The 14,692-nt window shown below is 38.1% G+C and overlaps 1 pseudogene; it reads left to right on the top strand.

Moving 5' to 3' along the window:
• Positions 1-1,225: 1,225 nt before the first annotated feature.
• Positions 1,226-2,160, top strand: LOC146407202 (olfactory receptor 1J4-like; annotated as a pseudogene).
• Positions 2,161-14,692: the final 12,532 nt, after the last annotated feature.

Here is a 14,692-nt window from a genome sequence, read left to right on the forward strand (position 1 = left end):
ACCTGAGCCGCATCTGTAACCTATGCCTCTGCTTGTGGTATTGCTGGATGCTTAACCCACTGAGCAAGGGCTGGGGTTGTTCCCACATCCTCACAGGGACAACAACCGGGGTCCTTAACCTGCTGAAACATAATAGGAACTCCTCCTTCCTCAGACTATTGAAAACTTCAGTGAGGCAATCATGCAAAAATGTATTTGTTTTCCATTGTGGTCATTAACTGTGAATTATTATCAGTGTGAAGATCAGTATTGGGAAAGAGTGCTGGTCATTCAGATCACTGAATTCTAATAGACACCCCAATCCTTCAGGATCACTCAGCTCTCAGATGCCACCTCAGATCTCAGGTGCCTTCCTACTGATGAATATCCAGATGTGAGCCATGTAGATGGAGATAGAATGAGGTTCATGCACTGAAGTAAGGATTCTTTTTTGGCAAAAAGATAAACGTGCATTAAGACAAATTCTACCAGGGAACCTACCCCAGTGATAGGATATGAGCTCAGAACTCACTTTAATCATGTGAGAGCTCAGATAAGTTAACATAAATTTTAGGTCAGCTTCTTGGTCCTTTAAGCTGACCACCTCATAATACTTCTTTATTAAATTCCTGAATTTGATATTGTTTTATTGGGGGGAGGTTATGCGGATTTTCTCATACAATTAAACTATGCAATTTTGATGTTAATTTTATGCAGGACAGTGTTCTTAGAAATTAATGCCAAATGAATGCGTATCCTTCCTGTTAACTCTATGAAGGTGTGATATTGGCATTCTCACAATATAGAGGCACAACCTGAGGCCAAGAGAAATTTAGCATCCTAAGTCCTACAGCGAGAGTGTGGTGGGACCAAAATCATTACACAGCAAGTCTAGCTTCAGGTTCATTTAGCTAGTCCTTTGTCAGGTGTGTTCTCAATTGTTAGTATCATGAGGAAAGAGGTCCCATAAGTCCTATTTAATCTCATGTGTCCATTTAGTAGGATAGCATCAGAAACATGGTTGATTAAAAAGATAAAAGAATGAATTTTCTCTGGTTTTCATCAAAAGGAATCATGTTTATGGTGTGTCACTTGCTTTGGTAACACTATTTGATAAAAGAAATGTAGGCAGTTATTCCATTTCTCCATGAGAAAGAGAGAGGCCCTGTTGTGGTGGCTATGAGTGTGGCTTCAGTGTCTCTGATATTTCCCACTCCCCTTCTTCCCCAGCAGATGGGAGAGGAGCATGAGGAGGGAAAACCAGAGCAGCATGTCCAAATTCCTCCTCCTGGGGCTCCCCATCCAGCCAGAGTGGCAGGATGTGTTCTTTGCCTTGTTCCTGGGCATGTACCTGACCATGGCACTGGGGAACCTGCTCATCATCCTGCTCATCAGGCTGGACCCTCACCTCCACACCCCCATGTACTTCTTCCTCAGCCACTTGGCCCTCACGGATGTCTCCTATTCCTCTGTCACTTTCCCTAAGATGCTGATGGACATGCAGGCTCAGGATCAATCCATTCCTTATGCAGAATATATAACACAAATGTATTATTTCATATTTTTCTTGCATTGATAACCTTCTTCTTGTAGTGATGTCCTATGACAGGTATGTGGCCATTTGTCACATTCTACACTACATCATCATGACAGAAGAGCTGTGTCTTTGTCTGTTGGATGGATGCTGGCTCCTCTCCTGTGCCATCACCCTGACCCACACCCTTTTCCTAGCTCACCTATCCTTCTGTGCTGATAACATCATCCCCCACTTCTTCTGTGACCTTGCTGCCCTGCTTCAGTTGTCCTCCTCAGACACCTCTCGCAATGAGCTGGTCATATTCACTGTATTGTCTGCATTTCTCATTTTGCCACTGAGTGGCATCCTAATATCTATGGTCGCATTGGGGTCTCCATTCTGAGGGTCCCCTCTATTAAAGGGATCTCAAAGCCTGGCCCACCTGTGGCTCCCACCTCTCTGTGGTGTCTCTATTCTATGGGACAATGATGGCACTGTACCTTTCCTCCTCATCAGGCCAATCTCATGACAAAGGCATCATTGCTTCCGTGATGTACACCGTGGTCACCCGCATGCTGAAACCTTTCATCTACAGCCTGAGGAACAGAGACATGACATTGGCTCTGGGGATTCTTTTCAGAAACAGTAACCTTTTTGCCAAGTGAGAATTATCTAACCATGTTCTTATTTACTCACTCACCTTGTTAGAAATGCCTTAAAATTTATTTGTTGGTCACCATGTATCTAGCACTTTCCAAACTGTCCTTTAAATGGTCATTGTTAGAAGATCAATCTCTTTCCCTTTAGTCATATCTCTTGTCCATTTATTCTTCCATAACCCTAAATATGACATTACCCACAGCACACATTCAACTTGTGGTATTCAAAACACCAATCTCCTTTGTGTATATGTGTAGTATGTTTGAATTTTTTTTCAATGCGTTGTGTTTTCATTACATTTGGCTTTTTACAGATTTTTAAAAGTATATATGTTTTAACTTTTATTATGGTCATCTATTCTTGGGCTTTGCTTTATAATTTGTTTAATTAATTATTTAGAAGTAGGGTTGTCTTACAATGTTGTGTTAGTTTCAGGTGTAGTGCAAAGTGATTTAGTTTTTTATATAATATATAGTACATTTAAATATATTTCAGGTTGTTTTCCCTTATTTGTTGTTACAAAATATTGAGTACACTTTCATGTGCTATACAATTTGTCCTGTTAGTTCTCTATTGTATATACAGCGGTGTGTATATGTTAATCCCAAACTCATAATTTGTCCATTCCGCCTTTCCCTTTAGCTAATCATGAGTGTGTTTTCTATATTTTTGTCTACTCAAGTTTTGTGTATAAGTTCATTTGTACCTTTTTTTTTTTGCATTTTTAGGGCAGCACCCAAGGCATATGGGAGTTCCCAGGCTAGGGGTCAAATTGGAGCTGCAGCTTCTGGCTTAAACCACAGCCACAGCAATGCCAAATCTGAGCAGCATCTGCAGACTATACTACAGCTCAGGGCAACACTGGATCCCTGACCCACTGAGCAAGGTCAGGGATTGAACCTACATCTTCATGGATACTAGTTGGATTCATTTCAGTTGTGTCACAATGGAAACTCCCCATATCATTTTTTTAAATGCCAAAAATAAGCGACATCATATGATGTACATTTTTCACTGTCTGGTTTACTTCATTTAGTCTGATAATCTGTAGGTCCACCCATGTTGCTATAAATGGCATTATTTAATTCTTTTTATGGCTGAGTACTATTCTATTATATATATACCACATCTTCTTTATCATTCATCTGTTTATGGGCATTTAGGTGGTTGCTTCCATGTCTTGGTTTCTTGCCTTACAACACTAAAAACATTCAGTTAAGATTCCAATGTTTCATTTTAGTAAAGTCCAAAATGCTTATCTTACCAGTGAAGTATCAAGTTAATGAAGTACTTTTGATGGTTAGCTAAACCTAAATAAACTTTAATTTGATCATGCTTCTGAAAATAGGGACTCACAGAGTTGTCAATCCAATTACCAAATTTTCCCATTTCAGGAAGACTAAATTTTCCACCCTAAAATGGATGTTTGTGTTGAGAACAGACTACAGATATTGGATTAATTTTAGTCTGGGAAATGAGCATTGTCTTTTCTCCAGAGACCTCACTTCTAATATGAAAAAGCTAAATGCATGTATTTATAACTTATGTAGCCAAAAATATCTAGTGCATGACTACCATGTGCCAGGCAACGTTCTACATTTTGAATATACAGGTTAAAAAAAAAAAACGTATCCCCTTGTAGAGTTTATATTCCAGCACTCCTGATCCAGCTCATCATGCTCCTTTGTTTCCACAGGTGGTTTTAACCTTCTAAGGCACCCTAAACTTAACTTATTTAAAAAATTCTCATTAGTTCTTTCCTAGGATGAAAGTTCTGTGGGAGATGGGTTTCTATGTCTAGGAAATAAATAAATTCTAAGTTTTTGGTAAGTAAAAACTTCTATGAATAAAAGGAGACATAGAATAGTGGGAGCAAAGAGTTCTTGTAATGAACCAGTCAAGTGTCCATGAGGACTACGTGTCGATCCCTGGCCTCTCTTAGCAGGGTAAAGATCCAACATTGCTGTGAGCTGCGGTTTAGGTCACAGACCCAGCTCCAATCCTGCCTTGCTGTGGCTGTGGTGTAGGCCAGAATCTACACCTGATTCCACCCCTAGCTTGGGGTCCCATATGCTAGGGCTTTGGCCCTAAACAAAACAAAACAAAACAAAACAAAACAAAACAGAAAAAACAAAAAAGAGGGGTGTGGGAGCAAGAGTTCTGGGGCGGGTTCATAATTTCACACCATGTGGTCTAGGTAGAGCTCATTGGGAATGGAACATCCAAAGATGTTAGTGAGGACAGGAAAGTGAGCCATGGTGCTTCTGGGGCAAAAGCATGGAGAGCAGTACCTGCAAATACTCTGAGGGGAGATGGTGCCTGGCCTATCCCCAGGACAATAATGGAGCCTCTGTAGCTGGTCAGAGCTAAGTGGGGGAGGGGTGGTGGGTGATTAGTTTAGAGATATCAGAGGGCCTGATGTTTAGGGCACCTGAGATAATGGAAGGTGTATTAGTCAACATTCTCCAGAGAAGTGAAAAAATATGGTGTGTGTGTGTGTGTGTGTGTGTGTGTGTGTAAGAGAGAGTGATTTATAGACTTCCTGTTGTGGCATTATGGGATTGGTGGTGTCTCTGCTGTTAAAGAATCCCATTGCTGTGGCAGTGGCATAGGTGGCTACTGCAGTTCTGATCTGATCCCTGGCCTGGGAACTTCCATATGCTGCAGGGTGTCCAAAAGAGAAGAAACAAAAAAGAGAGTGAGAGGTTTATTTTACAGAATTGGCTAACATAATTGTGGAAGCTAGCAAGGGTAACTTCAGCAAGGTGGGTTGGCAGGCTGGAAACCCAGGGAAAAGTTGCTGTTTGAGTCTGAAGGCAGGCTGCTGACAGAAGTGCCTCTTCTTTGTGGGAGGTTGCTGTTTTTCTTAAGGTCCTTAACTGACTGGATAATGAGCACCCTCATTATGGAGGACAGTCTGCTCTCTTCAGAGTCTGCGGATTGCAATGTTAATCTCACCCACAAAGATACCTTCCTGGAAACATCTAGAATTATGTTTGACCAAATATCTGGGTGCTGTAGCCTCACCAAGTTGAGTAGCCTCACCAAGTTGACATATAAAATTAAGCATTATAGTTGAGTTTTTGGTTCTCAGTCTGATTTGGGAACCTGCTGGAAGGGATTCCATAGAGGAATAACATGGCCATGCTTTATTTTGTTATTGTTTCTTTAAGAATACCCTGATTTTTGGAGGTATAAATGACATAAAATAAGCTTCATATGGCTAAAGTATACCCTTTGACTCACAAAACTGAATATAGAACTACTATATGATCCAGCCATTCCACTCCTGGGCATATATCCAGATAAAACTACAATTCAAAAAGATGCATGCACCAGTATGTTCATAGAGGCATGGCTCACAATAGTCAAGACTTGGAAATAACCTACCTGTCCATCAGGAGATGAATGGAAACAGAAGATGTGTTATATAGAGAGAGTGAAATACTACTCAGCCACAGAAAAGAAAGAAATAATACCATTTGCAGCAACATGATGTAACTAGATATTCTCATGCTAAGTGAGGTAAATCAGAAAGACAAAATTCATATGATACACTTATATGTGGAAACTAAAATATGGCACAAATGAACCTATCTCTACAACAGAAGCAGACTCATAGACATACAGAACAGACTTGTGGTTGCCAAGGGCAGGAGGGAGGAGTGGGAAGGATGGGAGTTTGGGGTTAGATGCAAATTCTTACATTTAGAATGGATAAGCAATGAGGTCCTACTGTAAAACACAGTGAACTATATCCAGTCTCTTGGGATAGACCACGATGGAAGATAATATAAGAAAGGTTAAGTGTATACAAATATATATATGACTGGATCACTTTGCAGAAATTCATAAAACATCACTGTTGCCATCTATTTTTTTAAACTTTTTAAACAATATAGTTGATTTATAATGTTGTGCAAATATCTGCAGTACAGCAAAGTGAAGATGTATGTGTTACCATGCTGCTGTACAGTAGAATAAATAAAGTATTGGGGAAATTAAAAAAAAGTTAAAAATTAAAGTATACCATATGACTAGTTTTGACCTAGGTACACACCCATGAAATTATCACCACAGCCATCAAAATCATAAAGCTCCCTGATGTCTACCCTCCTGTCCTCCCTTTGCTCCTCCCAACTGTCCTCAGGGGAACCACTAAGCTGCTTTTGTCACATGAATTAGTTTGTATCTCCTACAAGCTTATTTTGATGGAATCATACAGTGTATATTCTTTTCTTGATGACTTATTGCACTTAGCATAAGCATTTTGAGATGAATTCATTTTCTACTGTCTATCAATAGTTCATGCTTTTTATTGATGAGTAGCATTCCATTGCATGGATATACCAGGGCTGTTGCATCAAAGTACATTTAAAAATTTTTAAAGTTTTTATTATTGTAAAATTTTTAATTATTTATTTTTAGTCTTTAAAATGTTTCTGTTTATCTCTTTTAAACTTTCATTAGACTTTTTAAAATCAAAGTATAGTTCATTTACAACATTGTGTTTGTTTCAAGTGTACAACAAAGTGAAAACAGTTATACACAAGCACACAAATATATATATTCTTCTCTGATTTTTTCCTGATAGGTTATTACAAACTGTGGAGTATAGTTTCCTGTGCTATGTAGTAAGTCCATGCATTACTAACAGTAAATCCATGGATGAATGTTTGGGGTGTTTCCAGCTTATGGCTATTTCATAAGGCTCTAATGAACATTCTTGTATATACATGTGTATAACTATATACATTCGTTTTACTTAGACAAATGACTAGTCATGTGCTAAGTATATGTTTAATGTCTTTTTTAAATGTTCAAACTCTTTTGTATTCCCATGAGCAGTGTATGAGTGTTCCAGTTCCATCATATCTCCAGTGACACTGAGAGCAGCAATCTTTTCAATTTTAGCCAGTCTAATAGGTGTGTAGTGGTTAAAACAGTTTATAGACCTGGAGCCACTTGATTGAAGGGGTGTCTGTGTTTCATTGGAAAAGAATCCTGTAGCACTGGGGTATTTTTTTAACTTCTCGAGTCTCCCTAGCGCCATACATGATTCTCCTCATTCTGCAGCACTTGTCACCATTTACCTGCCATTCATTTTACCTGAATTATTTTCCTGCACCACCTTCCACTTGAAGTGTGTTGTAAGAAAGGGATTTCTGTTTATATAATTATCTGTTATGTCTCTAGAGAACATATCAGTATTACATTTGTGGGAACCTTAATGATTATTTAAGGGAATGAGTGAATGAATGAACAGATGAATTCATTCAACATTTGCCAAACACAATTGGCTGTGGTGAGCCATAACTCGTCTCTAGTGATACAAAGATAGACAATAAACTTTAACATTTAGTAAGCTTTCATTCAGTTCTCATTTAACAATCCTTCAAATTCACAGAAAGACTATGATTATTATTTCTACTTTTTAGAAACTGAGTCACAGTTGCCTTGGATAAATTTCTCAAGTATACTCTCTTAGTTGGGGAAAAAACCCAGAGTCTTTCTTTTTTTCCAGAGTTTTATATTCAATCCCCCTTCTCCTGAACAAGGCAGAGACCATGACCTCCAAAACAGTGGGGAGTGGGGAGGGCAGTGTGGAGACTTGGGCATTTTAAGGGGCTTTGTGTTCTAATGAAAGCCTGTGTCAGTGTTGGGGAAATTGCAGAAGGCCTTGCCCTGCCTGTGCTTTTCACTGCTGTTGTGAGAAACTGGGTCAGACACAGAAGCCACAGGCAATGGGAACACTCCTACTTCTCGTCAGAGACTTGACAAGAAGCCACTCATATCATATCACTTTCTCCTGTGAAATCAGGGGCAGTTCAGTGCCTGTGGTGCTGGGAGCCACAAAGTGGCTAAGAAGAATAATCCTGTGTGAGGCCTAACTGTAAGCAAAGCTACAGCAGAGGCTGAAGAAAATGAAGTAGCAAAGCAGTTTCGAAGAATCCCCCAGCTGATCCTGTTTAGTAAAAATTCCTGAAATATGATTTCCTCTTCTATTCTTGCACTTCGTTCCTATCTTAGGTTAATGTGTGTTGTGAGTCATTCTTGGCTCATAAAATAGGAACTTTCTCAAATTCCTGAGGCTCCACCCAAGTATGGGCCGTTACCTACTTATAAACCTACGCCCTTGCCAAATAGGTTAAATACAATTGAACAAAGTATAAACAACTTTCCTAAGAATGGGAAGTTTCCCCTCAGTGAACTAAAAGTAGATGGTAAATTTTATGCAGAACTGCTATGTAAGCCTGGGGATTTTGTTGGACTTTGGTCCATCCCCATGGAGACAGATTAGGGGGTGGTTTAGGTGTTGCCAATGGCACAATAATTGTGGATACTATAAGGCAAGATATTTTTCTACATTAAATGCTACCTGTTGGGACCCAGCAGGTGTAAATTATTATAATAATTGGCAAGATTCTTTGATATATAGATTTGATAATTAATAAAGATTTCTATAATAGATAAAGTTTATTTAAGACAGTTTATGTTCCCACAACCTGCTAATTTCCTGAGGTCAGCCTGACTTCAAAAGCAAGCCACGTGTGAATGCCCCACTCCCCATTAATGGCTGCTCATGCCTGCTATTGGAGCACAATAGGTAGCTTGAGGCAAGAGTATCTATCACCTTATGCCAAATCATTGTTGAAGCAAAAATTAGATACCTATTATTCTTCTTGCTATTCATTTATTTTCTAAGAATAATGTACAGTTTGTACGTATTTTCTGTGTAATCTTTATTTAAAATCTAAAACTAATAGGACAGTTTGGAATAATAAATTAGCACATGTTGTTTTGTATAATCATGCACAAGAGTAAAATGTATAAAAGCTGATGCTCTCCTTTCAATAAATGGGTCATCTGCAACATTTGCTGAGGGAGTTGGCTCCAATTCCTTCCACACCTTTTGTAGCCCCTCCTCCTGTTCATCATCTCCTGGCTGCTGGGGCTGGACCCTGGCACTGAGGACCCTAACCATCCTCCTTCCTGAGGGGCCAGGAGGGAGTTGGGCAGTTACCCCAGTGGACTGCTTCTCTAATTGGTACCTGGGGTGGATTCACTCTGGGGTTTCTTTATGGAGCTGGAGAACCAACATGAGAGTCTGTAAGGTCCTCAGGCCACCAAGGTTTGCTCTTTTCCTTTGGATTCTGGGTCTTCTGGACATAAAGTGAAGATTCAAGTAACAGAATGAAGCAAAAGGTATTTGAACTCAGAGCACAGGTATAGATCAGAAGGAGCTCAGAAACCTCCCCTGTCGTGCATGTGTGTCTATGTCTAAGTGTGTTTGTGATGATAAGAGACATTAGGTATATTTCCATGTGTGTGTGTTGCATTGTGAGTCTATGTGTGTATGTGTAACTGACAAACACAATGAATGGCACACACTAGGATATACAGAGGTCAGAGAAGCCTGGACATTTCCTCAGTGTGTTCTTTTTTTTGGTATCCTTTTAAAAAATCTTATATTTATGTGTATATATTTTTTTCTACTGTACAGCATGGTGACTCAGTTACACTTACATGTATACATTCTTTGTTCTCATATTACATGTTCCATCATAAGTGACTGGACAGAGTTCCCAGTGCACACAGCAGTATTTCATTGCTAATCCATCCCAAAAGAAACATTCTGCATCTGTTTACCCCAAGCTCCCAATCCCTCCCAGTCCCTCCCTTTCCCTCTTGGCAACCACAAATCTACTCTCCACATCCATGATTTTCTTTTCCGTGGAAATATTCCTTTGTGCCATATATTATATTCCAGATATAGGTGATATTTTTCTTTCTCTTTCTGACTTACTTCACTCAGGATGAGAGTCTCTAGTTCCATCCATGTTGCAGCAAATGGCATTATTTTGTTCTTTTTTATGGCAGAGTAGTATTCCATTGTGCATATATATACCACTTCTTCCTAATCCAGTCATCGGTCAGTGGACATTTGGGTTGTTTCCATGTCCTGATTATTGTGAATAGAGCTGCAAAGAACATGTGGGTGCATGTGTCTTTTTTAAGGGGAGTTTTGTCTGGATATATGTCCAAGAGTGGGACTGCTGGATCATATGGTAGTTCTATGTACAGTTTTCTAAGGTACTTCCATACTGTTCTGTATAGTGATTGTACCAGCTTCCATTCCCACCAATGGTGCAGGAGGGTTCCCTTTTCTCCACACCCCCTCCAGCACTTGTTATGTGTAGACTTCTGAATGATGGCCATTCTGACTGGTGTGAGGTGATAATCTCATGGTAGTTTTGATTTGCATTTCTCTAATAATCAGGGATGTTGAGCATTTCTTCACGTGCTTATTGGCCATCTGTATCTCTTCCTTGGAGAAATGTCTCTTCAGGGCTTTAGCCCATTTTTAAGTTGGATTGTTGGCTATTTTGCTGTTGATATATGTGTATCTTCATTATGGAAATGTCTATTCAAGTCCTTTTCCCAATTTTGAAATGAGTTTTTTGAGTTGTTCATTTTTATTTGTTAAGTTTTAGTAGTTCTATATGTATTCAGTTATTAATCTTTTATTAGAGTATAATTTGCAAATTTTTTCTCATTCTGTAAGTTGTCTTTTTACTTTGTTGATATTGTCTTTTAAAAAAATTTGTTTTTCATTTTCATGAAGTTTAATTCATCTGTTTTTTATATCTTTTGTTGCCTGCACATTTGTGTCACACCCAGATATCACTGCCAAACTCAATGCTATAAAAATATTGCCCATATATTCTCCTAAGAGTTTTATAATTGCAGGTCTTTTGTTTAAGTCTATGATCTACTTTAAGTTGATTTCTGTATGTGATGTGAGTAAGTATCTAAATTCATTCCTTTTTATCTGGAAACCCAGTTTTCCCAGCACCATTTTTGTCTAAATCTTTCTTTATGCTAGTACCATGCTGTTTATATTACTGTAGCTTTGTAGTAAGTTTGAAATCATGAAATACCAGCCCTCTGGGCTTTTTCTTCTTTTCCAAGATTTTTTTTTTCTTTTGTCTATTGGAGTTTCCCTGAGATTCCATATGAAGTTTATGTTAGGTTTTTCATTTCTGTAAAAAACTTGGGATTTTGATAGTTATTGCATTGAATTTGGATTTCTTTGGGCAGCACTGATACGTTAACAATATTAAATCTTCCAATACATGAATTTGGATGTGTTTCTATTTGTCTTTAATGTTTTATTAAAGTTTTATAGTTTTTTTCTCAGTATTATCATTATATAATTGACATAAAACACTGTGTAAGTTTAAAGTGTAGAGCATAATGCTTTACCTTAAATACATCATGAAATGATTATCATAAATTTAGTGAACACCCATCATCCCATATAGATACAAAATAAAAAAAAGAAAAAATAATTTTCCTTGTAATGAAAACTTAGGATTTACTCTTTTTTTCTTTCTTTTTTTTAATTGCTCAAATGAATTTATCACATCCGTAGTTGTATAATAATCATAACAATCTGATTTCACAGGATTTCCATCCCACCGACCAAGCACATCCCCCTACCTCCAAACTGTCTCCTCCAGAGACCATAAGTATTTCAATGTCCGTGAGTCAGCATCTGTTCTGCAAAGAAGTTCAGTCTAACCTTTTTTCAGGTTCCACATGTCAGTGAAAGCATTGGATGTTGGTGTCTCATTGTATGGCTGACTTCACTTAGCATGATCATTTCTAGGTCCATCCATGTTGCAAAAAATGCTGGTATTTCATTCCTTTTAATGACTGAGTAATATTCCATTGTGTATATGTACCATATCTTCTTGATCCACTCCTCTGTCAATGGACATTTAGGTTGTTTCCATGTTTTGGCTACTGTAAATAGTGCTTCAATGAACAGGATTTACTCTTTTAACTTCCACATACAATGTACAGTGTTGAGTGTAAAGTATTAAATAGTGTTAATTATATTAATCATGTGATACATTATATCCTTAGTACTTATTTACCATTTATTTTTAAACTGGAATTTGTACTTTTTGACCACCTTCATTCATTTACCCTCCCCCATTTCCCACCTCTGGTTATCTAACATCTTTTTTTAAGAGCTTGTTTGTGTTTTTTGAAGTATAATTGACATATTGCATTATGTTAGTTCATAATGCACAACATAGTGATTCAATATTTCAACACATTACAAAATGATTGCTGCAATAAATATGGTTGCCATCTGTCATCATACAAAGTTATTACAATATTATTGACTGTGTTCCCCAAAATTCACTTATTTATTTTGTATCTGGGTACTTGTATTTCTTAGTGCACTTTTACTCTTTCACTCATCCTCCCATCCTTCTTCCTTCTAGCAACAATCCATTTGCCCTGTGACTCTGTTTCTATGTTGTTATGTATGTTCATTTATTTTGCTTTAAAATTCCACATGTAAGTGAATTCATACAGCATTTATCTTTCTCTGTCTGCCTTATTTCATTTATTCATTGTGTGTGTGTGTTTATTTTAAGCCGATAGTTACTTAAGCTTGAGTGTATTCTAAAAGCATTACATTTTGACTCCTGCTACCTTCACCAGGGTTTGTATTTTTAACATCATAATTTGTATCTTTTTATTGTGTACACCATTAACTACTTGTTGTGGTTATAGTTGATTTTATTATTTTTGTCTTTTAAACTTTCTATTAAGCTTTTACGTGGATGATCCACTGCTCTTATGATATATTTGCCCTTGTCAGTGAGATTTTTTTTCTTTATATATTTTCTTATTTCTTTTAATGTTTTTTTTTTTTTCTGCTTAAAGAAAACCCTTAGATATTTCTTGTAAGGCCATTTTAGTGGTGGTAAATTCCATCAGTTTTTGTTTGTCTGGTAAAATCTTCTCTCTCCTCAATTATGAATGATAACCTTGCTGGGTAGAGGATTTTTGGTTGTAAGTTTCATTTTTTTTTTCTTTCAGCACTTTAAATATATCATGCTGCTCCCTTCTGGCCTGAAAATTTTCTGCTGAAAAATCAGCAGGTAGCCTTAGTGCACACTATACTGGGGTCACTTTGATAAGGTAGCTGAAGCCAGAGTGGGCATGGAGTAGGTTTTCCAGGATGCACTGTTCTGGGGCTGCGTTTGTGTGATGGCTGAAGATGGAGCAGGCATACCATGATGGTCCCAGGATACATGCTCCAGGGCTAGAGTGCCAGGATTGTGCTCCCCCTCATGCTGTTGAGGTGTAGGGAGAAGGCAAAATGTCCTCTCTCGTGCCCCAACCCCTAGAGAGAAAGCCAGCAGTTCCCCACACATTTGACAGACATTCTAGTTAATAAAAGGATTTCACATATATATATATGAAATTAGATTTTATGTATATATGTAATATAATTACCCTTTAAATTGCTATTCTTCTGCTGTGGCCCTAAGTGAACACATCTGCAGTTCAACTCCCCAATATTATCCCTTTCTACTGTAAGTTGCTGGTCCAGGGGTGAGGTTCCCATCAATATGGTGTCCCCATCTCTTCTACCCATCTCACTGTAGTTCTTCTTCCATTTGTTGTGAAGAAGCTGTTTGATCATCCCCAGGTTTTCCCTTAAGAGGAATTGCTCTCTATATAGAGGTGTGTTTGATGTTTCTATGGCAGAAGGTGAGTTCAGTGTCTTTCCACACTGCCATCTTGAATTCCTCTTCCAATGTAAGTGGGCTGTTGATTTTCTGTAGTGAAAATTCCTTTCTAATTTCTTAGGTATATTTTATAGCTCTTTTCTTGTGGTTACCATGGAGTTTTTTTTTTTTTTTGCTTGTTTGTTTTTCCAGTAAAACTTTATTTTATTTTTATTTAATTATTTTCTTCTATACAGCATGGGGACCAAGGTACACATACATGTATACATACTTTTTTTGTGTTGCGATGTAAGTATCTAGACACAGTTCTCAAAGCTACACAGCAGGATTTCAATATAAATACATTCCAAGAGCAATAGTTTGCATCCATTAACCCCAAGTTCCTTATCCCTCCCTCTCCCTCACTCTCCCCCCTGGACAGCCACAAGTCTATTCCCCAAGTCTGTGATTTTCTTTTCTGTGGAAACATTCATTTGTGCTGCATATTAGATTCCAGACATAAGTGATATCATACGGTATTTGTCTTTCTCTTTCTGACTTACTTCACTCAGGATGAGAGTCTCTAGTTCCATCCATGTTGCAGCAAATGGCATTATTTTGTTCTTTTTTATTGCAGAGTAGTATTCCATTGTGTATATATACACAACTTCTTCCTAATCCAGTCATCTGTCAATGGACATTTGGATTGTTTCCATGTCTTGGCTATTGTGAATAGAGCTGCAAAGAACATGTGGGTGCATGTGTCTTTTTTAAGGGGAGTTTTGTCTGGATATATGTCCAAGAGTGGGACTGCTGGATCATATGGTAGTTCTATGTACAGTTTTCTAAGGTACCTCCATACTGTTCTGTATAGTGATTGTACCAGCTTCCATTCCCACCAACGGTGCAGGAGGGTTCACTTTTCTCCACACCCCCTCCAGCACTTGTTATGTGTAGACTTCTGAATGATGGCCATTCTGACTGGTGTGAGGTGATA

This window comes from Sus scrofa, chromosome 1 (assembly GCF_054392235.1).
Source record: "Sus scrofa isolate SSC_HxYL_T2T_F1_AM1 chromosome 1, Sscrofa_HxYL_maternal_Yorkshire_Landrace_v2.0, whole genome shotgun sequence".
Lineage (NCBI taxonomy): Eukaryota > Metazoa > Chordata > Mammalia > Artiodactyla > Suidae > Sus > Sus scrofa.